Raw genomic sequence first — 23,917 nt, forward strand, 5'->3', positions numbered from 1 at the left:
TGCAAGTTGTCTACAACCCTGGCTCAAGTTCCTCTCCTCCAATTCTCTCCTTGACCCCCTCCAATCTGGCTTCCATCCCCTCCTTTCCACAGAAAGCACCCTCTCAAAGGACACCAATGATCTCTTCACCACATCTAATGGCCACTACTACATCCTAATCCTCCTCAACCTCTCAGCTGCCTTTAGGACTATCAACCACCCCATTCTGGAAACACTATCGGGCCTTGGTTTCACTGACACCATTCTCTCCTGGTTCTCTTCCTATCTCTTTGGTCACTCAATCACAGTCTCTTTTGCAGGATCCTCCTCTGCCTCCCACCCCCTAATTGCAGGAGTCCCTCAAGATTCTGTTCTGACTCCTTTTCTCCATCCACACCCACTCCCTTGGAAAACTCATTCGCTCACATGGCTTCAAATATCACCTCTGTACTGATGACACCCAAATCTATATCTTCAGCCTTGATCTCTCCCTCTCTGCACTCTCGCATTTCCTCCTGCCTTCAGGACATACCTACTTGGATGTCCTCCCATCATCTCAAACTTAATATAGCTAAAACTGAACTTATCTTTCCACCCAATCCCTGTCCTCCTGCTCACTTTCCCATCAGTGTTGCCAGCACCACAATCCTTCCTGTCTCACAAGCTCGTAACCTCGGTATTATTCTTGACTCCTCTCTCTCGTTCCATCCATGTATTCAATCCATCACTAAATTCTGTCAGTTCTACCTTCACAACATTGCCAAAATCCACCCCTTCCTCTCCATCCAAACTGCTACCACATTAATGCAAGCACTTATCCTGCCTTGATTATTGTATCAGCCTCCTTGCTGACCTGCCTGCCTCCTGTCTCCTTCCACTCCAGTCCATACTCCATTTTTCTGCCCAATTTGTTTTTCTTCAAAAACATTCAGACCATGTTTCCCGCTCCTCAAAAAACTCTAGTAGTTGCTCATCCACCTTCACATCAAGCAAAAACTCCTCCACATTGGCTTTAAAGCACTTAACCACCTTTCCCCCTCCTCCTTCACCTCGCTGCTCTTCTACTACAACCCAGTCTGCACATTTCATTCCTCTGGTGCTAACCTTCTCACTGTAACTCGATCTCATCTATTTCACCATCGACCTCTAGCCCACAACCTACCTCTGGCCAGGAATACCTTCCCTCCTCATGTAAGACAGATAATCACTCTGCCCCACTTCAAAGCCTTATTGAAGGCACATCTCCTCCAGGAAGCCTTCCCTGATTGAGCACTCCTCTCTTCTCCCACTCCCTTCTGCACGGCTCATACTTGCTCCTTCTTTCACCCTCCCTCCCTTCCCCACAGCACATATGTATATATCTGTAATTTATTTATCTATCTCTTTATTTATATTAATGTCCATCTCCCCCTCTAGACTGTGAGCTCACTGTGGGCAGGGAATGTGTATGATGTTATATTGTACTCTCCCAAGTGCTTAGTACAGTGCTTTGCACACAGCACTCAGTAAATACAATTTTTATTAATAATAATAATAATAATAATATCCCATGACATCTCAAGCTTAACATGTCCAAAATAGAATTCCTTATCTTCCCACCCAAATCCTGCCTCGCCCCCTGTCCCCCCCAATTTTCCTGTTACTGAAGACGCACCACTATCCTTCCTGTCTCACAAGCCTTTAACCTTGGCATTATCCATGTCACATCTCTTTCATTCAACCCATATATTCAATATGTCACTAAATCATGTCAGTTAAACTTTCACAACCTCCACCCTTCCCTCTCCATCCAAACTGCTATCACATTAATCCAAGCAATTATCCTATCCCACCTTGATTACAGAATCAGTCTCCTGGTTGATTTTCCTGTCTCCTCTCTCTCCCCACTCCAGTCCATATTTCACTCTGCTGCCCATATTATTTTCCTACAAAACATTCAGTCCATGTTTTCCCACTCTTCAAAAGCCTCCAGTGGTTGCCCATCCACCTCCACATCAAACAGAAATTCCTTACCATAAACTTTAAAGCATTCAATCACCTTTCCCCCTCCTACCTCAGCTTGCTGATCTCCTACTACAACCCAGACATCGCAATTTGCTCCTCTGGTGCCATCCTACTCTCTGTATCTCAATCTCATCTATCTAGCTGCTGACCTCTCACTCACACTCTGCCTCTGACCTGGAATAACCTCCTTCGTCATATCCAACAGACAATTACTCTCCCCATCTTCAAAGCCTTGTTGAAGGCACCTCTCCTCCAAGAGGTCTTCCATGACTAAGGCTTCATTTCCTCTTCTCCCACTTCCTTCGGTTTTACCCTGATTTGCTCCCTTTATCCCCCTGCCTCAGCTCCACAGCACTTATGTACATATCTGTAATTCATTAATTTATATGAATGTCGGCCTTCCCCTCTAGGCTGTGAGCTTATTGTGGAAAGGGAAAGTTTCTACCAACTCTGTTATATTGTACTCTCCCAAGACTTAGTATAGTGCTCTGAACACAGTAAGTGCTCAAAAAATATGACTGATTGATTGGTTGAACTCCACTGTATTGTACTATCCCTTAGTACACTGCTCTGCACATAGTAAGTGATCGATAAACACTATAGATGGACTGATTGATTCTTAAAGCCTCTATCAAGGAATACAGAGCAGGCTGAGATCCATATATGAAAAATAGTGGAAAACCAAGACTGAAGAGATACAAGCTCATGTAGACAGACAACAAGCTAAGGATTTCTACACATCACTGAAGAGTACATAGAGATCTTTGTACACCACCACTACAACACTGAACAGTAGAGATCGCTCCTTGAACATTACTAAGAGGGAATTTTGAAGAGATAGTAACATTTCAATGATCTCCTTAAGCACATTTTCCATTACTCATAATGCCTGTATAGGAAGGTTTTGGTGTTTCTTTTTGCCAGCATGTGAAAATGTGGCTCTCTCTCCACATCTGATGAAGTCACTACTTGAGTTCTTGAGTTAAAGCCATGAAGAATGGCAAAGCTCCCAGATCTGATGGTATACCAGCTGAGATCTATAAACTGGGCGGGAATACACTGCTTATCTTCCTGTGTCTGTTTTTTCTCAACATATGTAATACAAGCAAATGCCATAGGAATTCAAAGATCTCCAAATTATCACCATCTTTAATAAGAAACAAAAGAGCTCATTACAGAAACCATCATGGGGATCTCGCTACACATCTTTGCTGTCCAGATTTCAGTCAGCTGACTCTGACAGAGGTTATTCACTATGTGGCTTTAGAATTGCAATTTGACTTTAGACCATGGCAAGACACATATAATTCTTTACACATAACAGTTGCAGAAGAACAACATTATGACCTTCACGTGGTCTTTAAAGACCTTACAAAAACATCTGAGTCCATTAGTAAAAATACTGGGCTTATTCAGCTGATAAAAATATTTTGCTGTCCTAAGAAGTTAATCAGGGATCCTAAGATTATTCCACAATGGTAGACTAGTTTTGTTTATCAGGGGACCTGTCTAATATCATCACCAATCAAGAAAATAGGATGGTAGAGTAGGTCTTACCTTTTTCAACTTATTCTGTGCAATAATACTTAAGGTGGATGATTCGTTCAGACTGTTCAATTGAGTTTCCCTGAGATTAGAAGCATACACTAATAATGACTTCCAAATTCCTTAATGCATGAATCACTCACACAAGAGTTCCTACCCTTTATTGACTGCTTTGGGAAAACACACCCAAGAAGTGATGCAGATGATGATGAAGTGCTTCTCAGAATCAGCAAAGCATTACAGATTGACAAGACAGAATCACTTGCCTCCTATGCCACCTTGGGCAGGTCACTTAGCTGCTCTATGCCTCAGTTTTCTCATATGCAAAAGAGGAATTAAATATCTGTCCTCCCTCCCCCTTAGACTGTGAGTCCCATGAGGGACAAAGACATGATTATCTTGCATCCACTCCAGTGTCTAGTAGAGTGCTTGGCACATAGTAGCAAATATCACTGTTAACGTTATTGTTATTATTATGATGTCCCAGCCTGCATTCAGAAAGCCACCTACACAGTCAGGTCTCTCCATCAGGGACAGAGAGCAGAATGCTGACACCGAATTCTGCTGCTAGGAAGCATTTTGCCTTGAAAATGGAATGAAGAGAGCTAATATGTCTGGGAGGTAGAAACTGTGCAGCACCAAACTTTCATGAAGATCCAGACCAAATTGAAGGTCTATAAAACAATAGCTGTGCCCAAGCTTATTCCTGGCTCTGAAACCTGAGCACACCACTGAGCCCACATACATTGGTACTAAATTGTCACTCAGATTGTGGGACAAACTTGGAGTAGAACTTTGAGTAGTTGGGTTTTAAAGGGGTTGTGGCTTCCAGAAGTGGAGCTTTCATGTTTCTTGATTTCCTCAGGACATAGATTGTAGAAGGTGGAATCTCCTGCTCCCATGCCCAATGGGAAAACAAAAGAAAACCAAAAAAATCTCATCTTATCTGTTGCTCAACAATGGCGCGAAAGCTCTCAGAAAGCCACAGAATCTGGCAAGGGTAGTGGTCCATTCCCCCTACCACCTTGGTCTTCAGCCTGATTCCACACTTAAAAAGCATAACAAAACAAAGTCTCAAGGCATGGGTGGAAGGCATGGATAGGGATGGGAGACTCAGCAGAAGGCAGAGCAATCTGGAATGCAGCATTTAAAACTGGGATGATTTTCTTGAAGCAGAGACTTTGGGAAGGTCAAGACACCAGGAGGGAGATGTGAAAATAGTGCCAAGCCCAATGAATAAATACAGTAGTATTGCAAGGGGCAATTTTTACAGTGATGCACTAGGAATTGTCAATCACTCATTGCATAATCAGCCAAATTCACACACACTAACAAAAATTTACCCTCAGTGGTGTAATTTTCCAACCCCAAAGTAAGCTATATATAGTGATTATTAATGTCAACAGCTGTAGTTTAGTGGAAATGAGGAGGAGCGTTAATTTCTTCTCCAGGCACTAAGGGTGCAAATATGAACTCACTGATGATAAAATCCAAATTGATTACAAAACAAAAATGAAAGTCAAGTGGACACTTCTATTCTTATGGGTGGAAAGACTGGCCTTTAACCTCTGATTTTTACTGCCTGAACACATCATGAAAATGCACTAGTCATGCCCTTTTCCAATCGATAGTGCTCATTGAGTGCTTAGCCTGTGTAGAGCATGGTACTAATGACAAAAAAATATTATTTTTGAAAGTATTACTTTCATTTTTCTGATTCCGTATTGAGTTTGAGATTCATAGACTACTACCATCTAAAAGGACTGAAGGATGATGCATTTAAAAGAAATTATTACAGAAAGAAACAAGGTCAAGATTAAAAAAGGATGAGTTCTATAAACAGGGATTCAAATGAGCTCACCGCAAACTCAAATGACTTTGAAATTTAATAATCAGTTTAGGAAAATGCAGACTTGAAGCAAATATTAATCTAAAAGAGAGGCAAGGTTTAGTTAAAAAAAGTTAAAATAAAGAAATTGGCATGATGAAACATTTTTCTTTGCTAAGTGAATTATCTATTCAGATTTGAGTTTATACAGAGTAAAACTCATAGTCAGCACCTGTTGCCATAGTCTATCACCAATCTAGTATAATTTGATCTCAATAAAGAAATAATTTTCCATAGATATTCCTAAATTATCCTGCATTCATCTCGATCCAGTTATCTTTTTGTATATGTGCAATTTTTGAATTTAAAATGTTAGCACAGGAAAGTGGTGGATGAAGAAAGAGGTATAGGGTCACATGAACCACTAGATTTTATAGTTCAGGATGAGACAGAAAACCTGTCAGCGTTTCATATTCAATAATCAAACATTTTCTTGACAAATGATAAATACCAACATAACATCTTGCACTAGGACCTACAAAAACAGGTCACGAGTTCAGTAAAAGTTATGAGATGACTGCAGTTGTTCATCAACAATTAGAAATCAATCATATTTATTGAGCACTTGTGTGCAGAACACTATACTATGTGCTTAGGAGTGTACAATATAACAGAGTTGGTAGATATGTTCCTTGCACACAAGGAACTTACATTCGAGAGGAGGAGTTTAAATGTTGACATTTTGAATTTATGGACTCTCCTATTTTGGTTAGCCCATAACTACCTCAATATCTAAAACTACTCACTGAATTCTATTCTCATCTTTTTACATTGAGGGACATAAACTGTCTTTGCAATTCTACCTCAAAGTCTCTTCACCTAAGGATAGGAGTGATTTTTTAAATGGCATTTGTAAATTGCTCACTATGTGCCAGGCACTGTACTAAGTGCTGGTGTAGATACAAGCTAATCAAGTTGGACACAGTCCATGTCCCACATGGGACTCACAGTCTTAATCCCCATTTTACAGATGCTTTAATTAAGGCACAGAGAAGTTAAGTGACTTGCCCAAAGTCACACAGCAGGCAAGTGGCAAAGCAAGGATTATAGGAGATGCTCTGTGATGTTTAGGCTGTGTAACTTCTAAAAAGGTAAGAATGTTATGCCCCAGGAAAATAAAGCCTTTCTGTCATGAAAAAAAGCAACCAAAAAACTGAACAAAATCAGATAATTTCTCCTATTAAATCTATGGCTCCTTTAAACACACCTACACATCTGTCTACTAACAATCTCCCATAGCCCTTATATTCATATGTCATACATCCTCTTATTTACATCACCTCTTCACCTTCTTCCTTCTATCTGTTAATTATTTTGATGCCTGTCTCTCTACCTAGATTGTAGACTCCTTGAGGGCAGGGGTCATGTCTATCTACTAACTCTATTGTACTTTCCCATGTGCTTAGTACAGTGTGCTGAACATGATAGATCCTCAGTAAATACTATTATTTGATGACTACTTAAAGAAGCAGCATGGCAAGTGGATAGAGAATGGGTCTGAGAGTCAGAAGGTCATGGGTTCTAATCCCAACTTTGCCATTTGTCTGCTGTGTGACCTCGGGCATGTCACTTATCTTTTCTGGGCCTCAGTTACCTCATCTCTATAATGGAGATTGAGAGTGTGAGCCCCACGTGGGACAGAGATTGTGTCCAACTCTATCTGCTTGTATACACCCCAGCGCTTAGTACAGTGCCTGGCACATAGTTAAGCACTTAATAAATACCATTATTATTATTACTCACTTTTTGGCTTGGTCAGTTCCATTACTCATGCTACAGTCTTATGTCCCAAGTAAGAAAATGGGCAAATTCTTTCAAGGTTAAGATGGCCCTTCCCACCAGTAATCAAATAATACATTTTCCAAGAAGTAGGTACAAGAAGTACCCTCCAGTTATCACCACCCAATTATATAACCAATCCAGGGTTACAGCCAGTGTTATTTGACTGATACTTTACCCCAGGATACAACAATATAAACTTATTATAATACAACCACCCACAGGATATAATTTTTATTGTCTAATGTCATAACTCATGTATATGCTGGACTGACCCTAATATGCTGCACATGAATAAATTTCTCCCTATCTCCTCCCCATGTGGGGTTAGATTAGATTAGATGTTGAAGGAAGCTCTGCCAAGAGTTTGTCAGATTTTCAGTCCCTTTCCCTGCAGCCAACAACAAATTAATTTGTTGAACTCCACTACATTCCCCAGCTTTTCTACTTCCTTGCCATCCAAATGGTCTCCAGGCATTCAACATATAACAGCTTCACTACAGTACTGGGTTGCTCACTGGCGCTTCTGCCTCCAGCCTCTCCCCTCTTCAGTTAGTCTTCCCTTTGCTACTCAGAGGAGGAACTGGTGAAAGGCACTGAGAAGTGACCAGAGAGATAGGAAGATAACCATGGGGGACCAGTGTCAATGAAGCAAAGGTTCAGTAAGCGCTCAATAAATATGACTGGATGAATGAATGAATAATGTTTCCAGGAGAAGGAGGTGATCTACAGTGTTGAAGGCAGCTGAAAGTTTGAGTAAATTAAGATGGAGTAGAGACTGTTGAATTTGGCAAGAAGGTGATCACTTGTGACTTTAGAGAGGGCACATTTTGTGGGGTGGAGGGGGCAGAAGCCAGATTAGATGAGAGGGAGAAGAGGTCTTCTTCTATTCTTCATCTACATCCACTCTCTTTGAGAACACAATCATTCTCATGCCTTCAACTTCCATTTTTATGTGGATGATTCCCAGATCTATCACTCCAGCCCTGATTTCTCTCATCCTCTGCAGTCTCGCATTTTCTCCTGCCTCCAGGACATCTCCAGGACAACCATGACCAACACCTCAAACGTAACTAGCCCAAAAAGAACTCATCTTTCTAACCAACATGCGTCCTCCCGCTGACTTCCATCACTGAACACAGCACCACTCTTTTCACTCTCCTTCAACTCATACGTTCACCAAATTCTGCCAGTTGTTTACCTAAAACAACATCTCTAAAATCCACCACTTCCTCTCCATCCAAACTGCTACCACGTTGATCCAAGCACTGATCATATCTCATTTTGATTACCTCCTTTCTGACTTCCCTGCCTCCTGTCTCTCCCCCATTCCAGTCTTTACTTCCCTCTGCTGCCTGTACAATGCTTTGCATAAAGTAAGTGCTCAATAAATACAATTGAATGAACGAATGGATCATTTTTCTATAAAACCATTCAGCCTTTATTTCCCCACTCCTCAAGAACCTCTAATGGTTACCCATCTACCTCAACATCAAAGAGAAGCTCCTTACCATCGGCTTTAAGACACTGCATCAGCTCTCCCCCACCAACCTTACGTCTCTAATCTCTTACTACAATCCAGCCTGCACACTCCACTCTTCTAATGCCAACCTACTCACTCTACCTTTATCTCACTGTCCTCGCCACCAACCCTCCGCCCACATTCTCTCGCTGGCCTGGAACTCCCTGCTCCTTCTTATCCAGAAAAACCACCAGTCTCTCCATTTCAAAGCTCTACTAAAATCATATGTCTTCCTAGAGGTCTTCCCTAATTAATCCCTCATTATTGCCCTCACCTCTGTGTTATTAATAGTCAGTCAATTGTATTTATTGAGTGCTTTCTGTGAACAGAGCACTGTACTAATTGCTTAGGAACATACAATATAACAATAAACAGACACATTTTCTGTCCGCAGTGAGCTTACAGTCTTAGAGGGGGAGACAGGCATTAATATAAACTAAAGATATGTGCATAGGTTCTGTGGTGGCTGAGAAGGGGAATGTATACAGGGAGCAAGGGCAATGCAGAAAGAAGTGGGAGAAGAGGAAAGGAGGGCTTAGGCAGGGAAGGCCTCTTGGAGGAGTTGTGCCTTCCATAAGTCTTCGAGGGTAGGGAGAGTAAACGGCTGTCAGATATGAGGAGGGAGGGCATTCCAGACCAGTGGCAGGACATGGGAGAGAGGTCAGTAACTTGATAGACAAGATCGAGGTACACTGAGACGGTTAGCATTACAGGAGCGAAGTGTGAGGGCTTGGTTGTAGTAGGAGAGTAGTAAGGTCAAGTAGAGGGGACAATGCTTACTGCCCCTCTAGACTGTAAGCGCCTTGTGGGCAGGGGTCATGATTACCAACTCTATCATACTGTACTCTCCCAAGCGCTTCATATAGTGCTTTGTACAGAATAAACTTCCAATAAATACAATTGAGCATTTGCTTTATCTTTCTAAAATGACATGCTGCATATGTCTCCTGACTCCTCAAAAATCTCCAATGTTTACCTATTCATCTGTGCATCAGAAAAAAATTTCTGACCATTGGCTTTAAGGCACTTAATCAGCTCTCTCCCTCTTACCTTTTCACTCTTTTCTCTTAGAACACCCCAACTTGCAGTTTCTGTTCCTCTCTAGCAACCTTTTAACTGTGCCTCATTCTTAACTATCAACCTCCAACACCCTGGTTCCTCCTCCCGCCCTTCATTCATTCAATCGCATTTATTGAGCACTTACTCTGTGCAGAGTATTGTACTAAGTGCTTAGCACTGTACTTCCTCTGCCTGTAGCTCCTCCCCTCTTCTAATCCACCAGACCTCAGGTCTCCCCACCTTTAAAGCCCTGCTAAAATCCTACCTCATCCAGCTACTTTTTTTCCTAGGTCACATCCTCCCTACTATCATCTCAACACTTTTGCAACACCATAGGAATTTTGGACCTTTTACTTTGTCCATATCAATTTACAAACTGTACTATTTGGGCACCTATTCATCCTATTTGTAAATTATTTTATGCCATTTCCCCAGTTAGATTGTAAACATTTCATTGGCAGGTATGTCTTCTACCTCTCCCAAGGACTTAGTACAGTTCCCTGTACATAGTTGGCACTTAATAATTACTATTGATTAATTGAACAGTGAAGGCAGCTTAATTCAGATATGGGTAATACAGGCATCAATGAGTTGCATTTCCTTCAGAGGAAAAGTTCTTCAATCGATCAATGGTATTTATTACTTTATGCAGAGCACTGCACACTAAGCACTTGGGAAAATACAATTTTCAATGATGACTTCATCAAATTTTAGCAGCCCAAATGCATCACTGAAAGGTGCCAAAAGAGATGAAGAAAAGTATGGCTTCTTCACCATCAATTATAATACCTTCATCAATTTTCAAGAATGTTTGAAGAAGGCCCTAATGGAAAGAGGATTTCAAAGATGCACAGAGGTGTTCAAAAGGAATTCACCTACTGTTCAATCTAAATTAAACCCATTTTTCACTGAAGTTGAAAAACTATTCCCACAGTCAGTGGAACAAGGTTCAGCCTCCTGCTAAGACTCATAATCATAATACAATTCCTGATTAATTTGAAATTGTGATGTATTTTTTGCATTACTTTCATAAAGATTAAATAATAGTTTACTGGCATTTATCGCAGTAGGAAGCATGTAAAGGATTTTCAGATTATTTTTCCAGTGGTCCTAACATGTAATTCTATGGGAAAATGTGCTCCACAATAGTGTCACATTTTCCAGGTTGTATCATTGAGAATACCAGAACTTACAATTGACCCAAACAATTGACCCAAACTTACAGACCCAAACAATTTTTTTCACCTAAAATAGCCAGATATTTAAGTCAAAGTATATATTTTACCCTGAACTATCCATATAATTTACAAGCTATCCCTAATCACATAGCAGGTAAGTTACTCCTTTGCAACAGCTAACAGAATCCCTCCAAGACCTGTGTTTAGCTACTTTGGTTTGTTGTTTTTATAATGTATTTTCATTTGTATAATAATGATATTTATTAAGCTTATAGTAATAATAATGATGGTATTTGTTAAGTGCTTACTATGTGCCAAGCACATTCTAAGCACTGGAGTAATAATAATAATAATGTTAGTATTTGTTAAGCGCTTACTACGGGCCAAGCACTGTTCTAAGCGCTGGGGTAGATACAGGGTAATCAGGTTGTCCCACGTGAGGCTCACAGTTAATCCCCATTTTACAGATGAGGTAACTGAGGCACAGAGAAGTTGTCACTTGCCCACAGTCACACAGCTGACAAGTGGCAGAGCCGGGAATCGAATCCATGACCTCTGACTCCGAAGCCCAGGCTCTTTCCACTAAGCACAAGGTAATCAGGTTGTCCCACGTGGGGCTCACAGACTCAATCCTCATTTTACAGATGAGATAACTGAGGCACAGAGAAGTTAAATGACTTGCCCAAAGTCACACAGCTGATAAGTGGTGGAGCCGGGATTATCCTCTGAATATAGTAGATGCTAAATTACTGTGCTCATTCTGGAGTAGAAACAAGATGATCAAATAGGACACAATCTGCTTGTAAATATATTTATGTCTTTCTCCCATTAGAGCATAAGCTTTTTGTGGACAGGGAATGTGAATTGTGTGACTGTTGTATTTTCCCAAGTTATCAGCACTGCAAGCTTCTTGAGGAAAAGGATCATGAATACCTACTCTCCTAAGCACTTGTTACAGGGCTCTGCCCACAGGAGGCTCTCCACAGATCTGATTGATTGATTACAGTGCATGGCACTCAGTAGACAATAAATAGCATTACTATAATTTGCATTTCACTGTGATTGCTCACTGTTTAGTCCAGATAGATTATGAACAACTCTAATCAATATGCCTCATAAGTACCTGGATGCTTAGCACAGGGCTTCACACATTTAATAAACAACATCACTGCTACGCTACTAAAAATCAGTGACTGTTCTCATCTCTGCTTCCATCACTCCCTTCCCACTCCTGTCACTTCACCCTCTGGGCCAAATGCTACATAGCCAGGTGCCTCCACCATGAGCCCTGAGATGAGAGCTCTGCCAAGTAGCCACCACCACCAACACCATGGAAAGAATGAAGGGAGAAAGGACAAGGAACCAAAGAAGAACTTTTGATGAAATAAAAAGAAGAAAGGTGCTCAGAAAAAGACTGCTTATCAAAAAAAAAAACAAGTCAAGAAGAAGCCAGAACTCAAGTTGGAACTTACATTTGCGAGCCCTTCTCCAAGAGGAAAGACCAAGAGCAACTCAGAAATGTTGAGAGAGTCATCTTCAGGTGACCCACCTCCTTCAGGCACCCCTTAACTGCCACATCTGCTTGGACCCCAATAACTACTTCTGTTGGAGCTCTCTCTAATACTATATGACATATTATTATGGACCTCTGTAAGAATACAAGAACATAAAATACTCTAATAATACTCAGCAACAGCATCATCAGACCCATCATACCAAGTTTCAAATAAAGATAACTCATCTAGACCCTTGGCCTGGGTTCACATTGGAGAATCTGGAGTGGGTGTGGCTGTCTGATACCCTGGTGACAAAAGGCCCTTTTTTTGCATGTCACCAGCTGCCTGCCTTCACATCAACTCAGCCACCTGTTTGCCCCTGAACATTCACCTCTCTGCTCTCAGGAACCCAGGGACTTACATTCAAGTCAGTGGTTGGTCAACGGAACTATCAGTTACTGCTGCTGACAAGTTCTCTAACTCTTAACTTCTCTGACCTCCTCATGTCTCCTCAATCCCCTAATAAGCCCATCCCTATTCTTCCTTTCCAGCATTGATCTCATCCCCCTGTATCCAACCCCTTCCCACTCACTATGCCACTCCCGCACCATGAGTTTAGTGTGATGACAAGGTCAGGAGCCTATGAGATAGGGTCAGAGGGGTGTTGTCAACAATGATGGGGAGGATGGGGTTTCAGTGGGAAGATGAGGAATTTTGTTTTGGAAATAGTTTGAGGTGTTGGTGAGATATCTTCATAAGGATGTCCTGCAGGCTTGAGGAAATATGGGACTAAAGAGGAGAAAGGTACATTTGGGAATCATCTCTGTAGAGATGTTAGTTGAAGCTATGGGAACAAATGAGTTCTCCAAGGGAGTGGGTGTAGATGGAGAATAGAAGGGGACCCAGAACTGAGCCTTGATGGGTGGGAGGCAGCAGAGGAGCCTGCAAAAGAGTTTGAGAAAGAGTGGCCAGAGATTCAGGAGGAAAACCAGGAGAGAACACTGTCAGTGAAACCAAGCTTAGATACTGTTTCCAGAAGACACAGTAAGAACTTAATAAATACTATTGAATGAATGAATGATGGGGGTGGTCCACATCACTCTCATTCAACCCATATAATAAATGTCATCAAATCCTGTCAGTTCTACTTTCACAACAAAACTAGTATCTATCGTTTCCTCTCCATCCAAACTGCTACTATGCTGTTTTGATCACCTATTATATTGCACCTATACTACTGCATTAGCCTCCTATCTCCCATCACTTCAGTCCATACCTCACCCTGTTGCCTGGATCTTTTCTAAAAAAAAAAAATTCAGTCCACATCTTCCCACTCCTCTAGAACCACCAGTGGGTTGCCCATCCACCTCTGTATCAAACAGAAACTCCTTACTTTGGCTTTAAAGCACTCATATCAACTCACCTCCTCCTACCTTTCCTTGCTGATTTCCTACTACAATCCAACCTGCACAGTTCACCCCTCTAACACCAACCTACTCATGGTACCTCAATCTCATTTATCTCCCTGCTGACCCTTCACCCATATCCTGGCCCTGGCCTGGAACTCCTTCCTCCTTCATATTTGACAATCACTCTTCCCACCTCAAAAACCTTATTAGAAACACATCTCCTCCAAGAGGCCTTCCCTGACTAAGCCCTCTTCTCCCCTATTCCCTCATCCTTCTGCATCACCTTTGCACTTGGATCTGTAGCTTTTAAGCACTTGATATTCACTCCACCCTCAGTCCCATAGTACTTATGTACATAGCCATAATTTACTCATTTATTTAATGTCTGTCTCCCCCTCTAGATTGTCAGCTCCTTGTGGGTGGGGATCTTGTCTCCCAACTTTGTTGTATTGTATTCCCTCCCAAGAGCTCAGTACAGTGCTCTAAACACAGGAGGTGCTCAATAAATACCATTCATTGAGTGCTTGATTGACACTACTATAAAAACTTGTAAGATTCAGAACTCACCTGCTTCTGCTTGTGGTTGTTTTTTTAATTTTCTATAAATCATTACCTAACTATAGAATGCTGAATGGTGAACTTTGTGCCTTATAACTTTATTTAAAAACTGTCCCTCCAGTGTTAACTAGACACCCACACTGTGGGGAAGCTGAACCTGCAATTCTCAGCGAGGGTAAGCTGTCATTAATATTCATTTAATACTCATATCTATGCAGTCGTTTATGAGGGGAAGACTATAGAACAGATGCCTGAGGCATTCACTCAGACAAGTCTCCTAACAGTAGAAGGAAAAACAAAAGCTTATAGTAGTGTCAGCCTAATCACTTCCTTTAAATATCACACTGAAATTACATTCCTCTCCACATTGCTCCCCTCAGAGTTTTCTCTTCCCTGCACAAGTATCTATCTATCTATCTATCTATCTATCTATCTATCTATCTATCTATCTATCTATCTACATATATCCATATAAATCATTTTTGTGGAAAATAAATTTTCTTCTCATATTAGAAAAAAAAATGATATTTCAGATGAGATTCATGTTAGGAGGTGATTTTCCCCTGGAGTTTCATCTAATGCCATCACCAAACAAGATATGATGGTTAGCAAATATGCCTAGCCATTTTCTGAAAATATTATTTATGGTTTTGTTTTACAAAATTCTATTTATGCTGCTACCTCAAATCCTTTTATATGCCTTTTAAAGTCTCTTGATTTCCAATTATCTATTCATCTTGGTTACTAAAAGTATACTCGTGTGTTAATGCATGTCCCCATTCCAAAAGAGAAAAACAGATAAGACATTTTGTATGCTTGAAGTATAATAAAGACTTCTCTCACAAAGAATAAACAACTAAATGAGCAGCAATAAACTTAATTTGCACATTAGATATGCTTTTCCAAGTTTCGACATTTCAGTTGAAAATAATGCTGAAGCAATGAGGCCTATAATTGAACATCCAAAACTTCTCCAGGGGGAAACAAAAACAAATGTTGCCCGCAAAACAGATTTTTACCACACTGTTACTATGCTTTTTAATAATTTCCAAATGCCACAACCAATACTTTTCTATTTTTTTTTTACTGGAATGTCATATACCTGTTAGTAATATGCATTCAGTAAATAAAGTCTAAATAATATATTGGACTTTAGAGGTTAAAGCTGTTTGCAACTTGTTTTCATCCATTTCCATATTAGTTGTTCTGTAACCTGCTCGCAATTATGTTTTGTGTTATTGTGTGTAAAATCAGTACTAATGGTACTTTATCATCTGAATGAAAAAAAAATGCTCCCTTGCCCCAGCATGAGAAGCAGATATGTCAAGTCTACAGCACAGATAACTTCAGTATGTATTCCATCTCACATAAGCCAGACCTCATAAAAAAGTATGCTGGGAAACAGCCAATGCTTGTAATGATCATGTTTTCATATATTCTCTAATAGCAATTTTTCTTGGATGATTGAGGTTGATAAGCCCATTGACAGAGAAAAACAAAATACCTGCTTTCCTCAAATTCATTGATTGATTTGTACCATCCTGTTAAAGTCACTCTATGCTAATTTTTAAGACACAATTTACTTGGGACTCTAAACTCGTAATCATAAGGACATTATAAAATTGGTACAAGCACGGAGTGTTTATGCCATGACCATGTATATTTCTGGACAATAGGTATCATGTAGGGAAATTATCTATTGTAGTAGTATCATTATTCTTGTTTGTGGTTTTTGTTAAATGTTACGTGTCATGCACTATATTATGCACTGGAATAGATACAAGATAATCAGGTCCCACATGGAGCTCACAGAACAAATACTGAATCCCCATTATGCAAATGAAGGAACTGAAACACAGAGGAGGTCATATAGTGGACAAGTAACAGAGCCAGGATTAGAACCCAGGTCCTCTGACTCTTAGGCCTGGGCTCTTTCCATTAGGCCATACTACTTCTCATGGTACTTACTGAGTGCTTACTGTAGGCAGAGCACTGTACACAGCACTCAGGAGAATATGGAGTTAGCAGATAGATTCCCTGCCCACAAGGAGCTTGCAGCTTAAATGGGGAGACCAGCAATAAAATAAATTACAGTTATGTATATAAATGCGGTGGGGCTTATGGAGAAGTGAATATTCAGTGCTTAAAGGTACAAATCCAAGTGCACAGGCGATGTGGAAGGGAGAGGGAGTAGGGAAAATGACAACTTAGAGGGGATGACTTCATGGAGGAGATGTGATTTTAAAAAGGATCAAAAAATATCCTTTCATATGTAGTTGAATATTTACTATATATAAGGCTAAGAAAGGGCTCAATTAGACAACATTCTAAAGAAGATGTTTATAGTCAAAGAAGTTAGAGGTAGAAAATCCACTATAGCACTGTCACTAAATATATTTAATTAAAGGATTGGGACTTTTAAGAGGTTTTCTGCTTCACAACAAAAAGTACATTTCATTGAGAATACATTTTCTGATGCAGGTTGAAACCTGAAATTTGGAACCTGAAATTAAAACACACTTTTAAAGTCATTACTTTTATGTACACTCATTTGACACTCTATCTTCTGAAACTCTGTCATGATTACTGGACTTGTAAAAAAAATCATTGGAATTCTTCAGAATTGTATTTGAAAGGAACAAAAAAACTGTCTATAACTGAAGAAATTATATATTACAGGACAAAGATAATTGGTAAGAATGAAAAATAAAGCTTTACTTTTCCTTTCAAAAGCAACTAAAAGCAGAAAATATTTTGTAGACAACCTGAATATTCTCAAATTGTAAAACAAAAAAGTAGAGATGCATACAATTACAGAGATGAACTGTGCTTTAAGACAAATCAGGGCAGGTAAACATAGATAATCCAGCATAATGATTATGCTGGAGGTCATCCGGATTGTGGTCCCTCAAATTATGAATCTTCACTAAATTCAGCCTCCTGAAACATTGGAATAATTCAGTAGAGATTAACTGAAATCTCTTTAATGGCCACCTTATGATCCCATACGTGTTAAATTAGTAATTTCAGTGAGGGCTTCAGGAGAAAAAATGACGGAGGAGAAGAGAATCACATATTTCATATTTTCTCATATTTTTCTTAGCCAGATTTTCAGATAAATGACTTGTTTAGCAAAACTTTCAAGAAAACACATGGAAATAGATTTAGTTCCCTCAGGAATTCGAAGAATTACAGAATCGCATACTACTGTGATTTTGATTAGGATTTTCAGGAATGATAGAGACTTCAAATCAGAAGGTTAGACCACTAAAACATCCTATAGCTCATTTATGGCAACACTATCTAACCTTAGTTTTACTGACACAGTGACTTTTCTTCTGTTTCTTTTCTTTTCCTTCTGGTTGATCTTCCTCAATTTCATTCAGTGGCTCTTCTTCTCTCTCCTAATACCTAATTGCAGGTGTCCCTCGAGGCTCTGTTCTTTGTTTCTTTCTCTCATCACTTTACACTCATTCACTTGGATAGTTCATCGGCTTCAACTACCCTCTTCATGTGGATGGCTCCCAAATTTACCTCTCTAGACCTGACCTACTTACAACACAGCCCACCCACTTTGTTCCTCTGAGCAGCATGACCTGGTGGAAAGAGCAGAGGCCTGGGAGTCAGAGAACCGGAGTTCTAATCCTGGCTCCATCACTTACTTGCTGTGTGATCCCAGTCAAGTCAATAACCCACTATATATATAACCCATATTCAATCTGTCAACAAATCCTGTCAGTTCAACCTTCACAGTATCATTAAAATCCACACTTTCCTCTCCATCTATACTGCTACCATGCTGAGCCAAACACTTTCTATCTCACTTTGACTACTGCATAAGCTCTCTGCTGATCTTCCTACATCTTGTTTCTCTCCACTTCAGTCCATACCTCACTCTGCTGCCTGGGACATTTTTCTACAAATCATTCAGTCCATGTCTCCCCACCCTTCATGAACATCCAAAGGTTGCCCATCTACCCCTGCATCAAGCAGAAACTCCTTAGCATTGGCTTTAAAGCGCTCAATTACCTTGCCCCCTCCTACCTTACTTCACTGATTTTTTTTTTACCAAAACCTAGACTGAGTACTCTGCTTCTCAAGCACCAACTTACTCACTGTACCTCAATCTCATCTATCAAACTGCCAACCTCTTGACATCACATCTCTGGCCTGAAACTCACTACCTCTTCACATCCGACAGTCAATCACTCTCCCCACCTTCAAATCCTTAGCAAGAATACATCTCCTCCAAGAGGTCTTTACTGACTAAGCCCTCATTTCCTCTTCTCCCACTCCCTTCTGTGTTGCTTTTGGATTTGCACCCTTTATTCACCCCTCCCTCACCTCCACAGCACTTATATACATATCCATAATTTATCTATATTAATGTATATCCCCCCCCCACACTGTAAGCTCACTGTGGGCAGGGGATGTATCTACCCACTCTGTTGTATTAAAATGCATCATATTCATATTGTACTCTCCCAAGTGTTTAGTACAGTGCTCTGCAAACACTAATTGCTCAATAAATACATTTGATTTATTGGCTGATTCTCTGTGCCTTAGTCAAGTCCCTTCACCTGGAAAAATGGGGATTCAATACTTGTCCTCCTTCCTCCTTTGGCTATGAACCCTGTGTAGAACCTGGTTAGCACAGTGCTTTGCACATAGTAAGCACTTAACAAATGCCACAATTATTATCAGCACCAACCTACTCACTGTATCTTGATCTTGTTTATCTCACCCCCAACCCTTTTCCCACATCTGGAGTGGACCTCTCTCTCCCCTCCTAAGAGACAGACCACCACTCTCCCCACCTTCAAAATCTTACTAAAATTACATCTCCTCCAAGAGGCCTTCCCTAAGCCCTCATTTCCCATATTCCTTCTCCTTTCTGCATTGCCCATGCACTTGGATCTGTACGCTTTCAGCCCTTGATCTTCATCCCACCTTAAGTCCCCTGTACTTATGTACATTTCCACTCCGCCCCTGTCCTCTCCCCCTCCCTTCAGGCTCGCATCTCCTCCTGACTCCAGGATGTCTCCACCTGGATGTCGGCCCGCCACCTAAAACTAAACATGAGCAAGACTGAGCTCCTCATCTTCCCTCCCAAACCCGGTCCTCTCCCAGACTTCCCTATCACCGTGGATGGCACGACCATCCTTCCCGTCTCTCAGGCCCGCAATCTTGGTGTCATCCTTGACTCGTCTCTCTCGTTCACCCCACACATCCTATCCGTTACCAAGACCTGCCGGTTTCACCTTTACAATATCGCCAAGATCCGCCCTTTCCTCTCCACGTAAGGTAAAGTAACGGCTACCTTACTGCTACGGGATCTCATTATATCCCGGCTAGACTACTGTGTCAGCCTTCTCTCTGATCTCCCTTCCTCCTCTCTCGCTCCGCTCCAGTCTATTCTTCACTCCGCTGCCCGGCTCATCTTCCTGCAGAAACGATCTGGGCATGTCACTCCCCTTCTTAAACAACTCCAGTGGTTGCCTATCAACCTCCGCTCCAAACAAAAACTCCTCACTCTAGGCTTCAAGGCTCTCCATCACCTTGCCCCTTCCTACCTCTCCTCCCTTCTCTCTTTCTACCGCCCACCCCGCACGCTCCGCTCCTCTGCCGCCCACCTCCTCACCGTCCCTCGGTCTCGCCTATCCCGCCGTCGACCCCTGGGCCACGTCCTCCCGCGGTCCTGGAACGCCCTCCTTCCTCACCTCCGCCAAACTGATTCTCTTTCCCTCTTCAAAACCCTACTTAAAACTCACCTCCTCCAAGAGGCTTTCCCAGACTGAGCTCCTCTTCTCCCTCTACTCCCTCTACCACCCCCCCCTTCACCTTTCCGCAGCTTAACCCTCTTTTCCCCCCATTTCCCTCTGCTCCTCCCCCTCTCCCTTCCCATCCCCTCAGCACTGTACTCATCCGCTCAACTGTATATATTTTCATTACCCTATTTATTTTGTTAATGAAATGTACATCGCCTTGATTCTATTTAGTTGCCATTGTTTTTACGAGATGTTCTTCCCCTTGACTCTATTTATTGCCATTGTTCTCGTCTGTCCGTCTCCCCCGATTAGACTGTGAGCCCGTCAAACGGCAGGGACTGTCTCTATCTGTTGCCGACTTGTTCATTCCAAGCGCTTAGTACAGTGCTCTGCACATAGTAAGCGCTCAATAAATACTATTGAATGAACATTTTATTTTAATATCCGTTTCCTCATTAGATTGTAAACTCCTTGTGGGAAGGGAACATGTAGAAAAGCAGCATGGCTAGTGGAAAGAGCATGGGACTGAGAGTCAGAGGAGCTGAGTTCTAATCCCAACTCTGCCAGTTGCTTGCTTTGTGAGCTTGGGCAAGTCACTTTACTTCTCTGTACCTCAGTTACATCATCTGTAAAATGGGAGTAAACCCTCTGCCCTCCACCTCAGACTGTGAGCCCCGAAGGACAGGGACTGTGTTCATCCTGATCAAGTGCTTAGTACAGTGTTCTGCACACAGTAAGCACTTAATAAATTCAATTGAATAAATGAAAAAACATGTTTCTACTCAGCACTTAGAAAGTGCTAGACATATAAGAGCTTAACAAATACCATAAAAAAAACTAAAAACAAAAATAAGTGCACCAACTCTTCTATTGTACTCTCCCAAGCACTTAGTACAGTGCTCTGCACCCAGTAAATGCATAATAAATACCATTGATTGATTGATTAATCTTTCCCCTTTCCTGCAAACTCACTTTTCCTCCTCCCTTCAAGACATCTCTAAAGGGGATGTCCTTCCTCACTGCAAGCTTATCATGCCCCAAACTGAGATCTTCATATTATTTATTCAATCCTTTCCTCCACCTAACATTCCCATCAGAGTTAACACCAGCATTATCACTGTCTCTCAAGTCTGTAACCATAGCATTGTCCTTCACTCTCTCTCAACCTTTAATTCAGGACATTATATATTATAAATCACATATCATAAATTATTTATTTCTATCAATGTCTGTCTCCTTCTCTAGACTGTAAACTCACCGTGGACAGGGAATGTGTCTACCAACTGTGTGGTATTGCAGACAACATAACGCTGTATTTGCACACAGTAAATGCTCAGTAAATACCACTGTTAATTATCAAATCCTGTAGGCTCTTCACCTACAATATTTACAGGATTTGTCCCTTCCTCTCTATCCAAACAACCACTATTCTGAAAACTTAGTATGAAAACTTAATATGTGTCCAGTACTGTACTAAGCACTGGGACAAATACAAAATAATCAAGTGGGACAGAGTCCCTGTCCCATATGGGACATACAACATACGACACAGGAAATCCATTTTACAGATGAGAAATCTGAGTCACAATGAAGTTAAGTGATTTACCTAGTCATGCAGCAGGTAAATGGTGGAACTGGGATCAGAATCCAGGTCTTCTGACTCCCAGGCCCATATTTTTGGCACTAGTCCACACCGTTTTCCATGCATTTTCCTTCTCTCTGAACTCCCTGGTTCCATCTCTCTCCTCTCAGGATATAGTTCACTCTGCTGCCTGGGTCATTGTTCTAAAACAGCAAACTGTCTTCTCTCAACTCCTCAAAAAATGCAAACGTTTGCCTATTCCTCTCTGCTTCAAGCAAAAACTCCTAACCTTTGGATTTAAGGCCCTAGGTCAGCTCTCCCTCCTTCTTGCTTATCCTCTCTCTTATCCCACTATATCCAGCTTGCACTCTTCTTTGCTCTCAAACTAACCCTACTTTCTATGTCTTTTTCTCATCTCTCTCACTACTGACCTCCTACTCATGCCCTATCTGCTTCCTGGAACTCCTCCCACCCTTCAATTTTGACAGACCACAGCTCTCCCAGCTCTCCCTTCCTCAAAGTTATTCTGAAATGTGAATCAATAAGTGGTATTTACTGAGCTCTTACTGGATGCAGAGCACTGTACTAAGCACTTGGGAAAGTACAACACAGTAGTTGGTAGCCATGATCCCTAACATCAAGGAGAGAGTGGGAGTGACAGAAAATAAAATAAATTACAGATAGGGGAAGTGGCAGAGTATAAAATTACAGGACGCCTTCCCCAAATAATCTAGAAATCTCCCTAACACCCACCCTATTGCCTTTCCAGTACTTTCTACACCACGCAAGTACTCACAACTTCTCACAGCACTTTTGTACATATCTTACATACCCTATTATTTAAGCACCATCTTGTGTTCCTATCCTTTTCCTTCTTCCTTCTATATGTAATTTTATTTTAATGTCTGTTTCCCCATTTAGATTGTCAGACCTTTCATGGAAGACATCATGTCTACTAACTTGATTGTGCTTTTCCAGGCACTCAGTCTAATGTGCTGCATACCCTATGTGCTTAGTAAACACTTTTTATTGATTGATTCACTGGGTAGTTTCACTGCTGTTAACCTAGCTTCTTCATTCTAGACTGAAATCTGCTTATATTTTTAGAGGAAAAAATGTCACTGAAATGCCTTAATTTATAGCTGATGCACATGCACATGCAATTTGGATATATATTAATCAATCATATTTATTGAGCACTTAGTGTGCAGATCACTGTACTAAGAGCTTGGGAGATTACAGTTATAACAGCTGGTAAATACATTCTGATATTAGTAGTATTAAACTCATCGTATTTTAGGTGGTCAGGTGTTGAACTAAGCTGTGTTGCAGTTTGGGGTGAAGGACCAAAGAGAGGTTATTCTCGTTCATTTAACATGGACATATCTAAATCCAGCTGCAGCACATATCCATCAGGAAGACTACATTTTAGACTCACTTGAAGCCTCAACTGGCTATTTTTAAATCCAGGATATGCCAATTTCCTATTTCTATGTCAAACTGCATACGTGACAGTTTATATTTACTGATCTCTCTGTTTTTCCCTCTCTTGCTGGTAGTTCTACCATTTTCCAAAACTTTAAAAAAGAAATAACTTTCCAATTTCACAAAAATAATTGTGATAATGATTATGGATAATGATAGAACATTCCTCACCTTTTTCCCATGTTATGAAACACAGATATGGCTTGTTTAGATAGCACTAAATCCCTTTATGTCTTAAAAACTGCTTATTGTGACAATTCAATCACTCTATTCCAAATATGACACCTCAAATGAATTTCTGACACATTTCTTATGTTACCTCTGCCTCGATCTCTTCAGACAAAACTTGTCATCCCCATAATATAATTTGATAGAGAGACACTTGAGTGAAATTCTCCCAGTGATAGAGTTGGGTGTGGAGTTTTGGGAGATTTGTTGTTGTTGTTGACTGAGATGGCTGAAAGGACAATCAAAGCTTAACTTTATTCTCGAATAAATTTTTAAAAATCTCTAGCTACAAGGAAGTTCTGACTGACCAATTTAAATGTTTCTATTTAATTAGCAACTTAGATTACTTCATCTAGAGAGTCATTTTTTCCATCAGGAAAAGTGGTGAATTGATGCAAGTGACACAGATTCAAGTGGATGTGTTAGTTTTATGTGCT

The 23,917-nt window shown here is 40.8% G+C and overlaps 1 protein-coding gene across 1 annotated transcript in view; it reads right to left on the bottom strand.

The window, feature by feature from the left end:
* CNTN6 (contactin 6) overlaps positions 1-23,917 on the bottom strand; it is a 361,761-nt gene that overhangs the window by 45,117 nt on the left and 292,727 nt on the right. The window lies entirely within an intron of this gene.

This window comes from Ornithorhynchus anatinus, chromosome X1 (assembly GCF_004115215.2).
Source record: "Ornithorhynchus anatinus isolate Pmale09 chromosome X1, mOrnAna1.pri.v4, whole genome shotgun sequence".
Lineage (NCBI taxonomy): Eukaryota > Metazoa > Chordata > Mammalia > Monotremata > Ornithorhynchidae > Ornithorhynchus > Ornithorhynchus anatinus.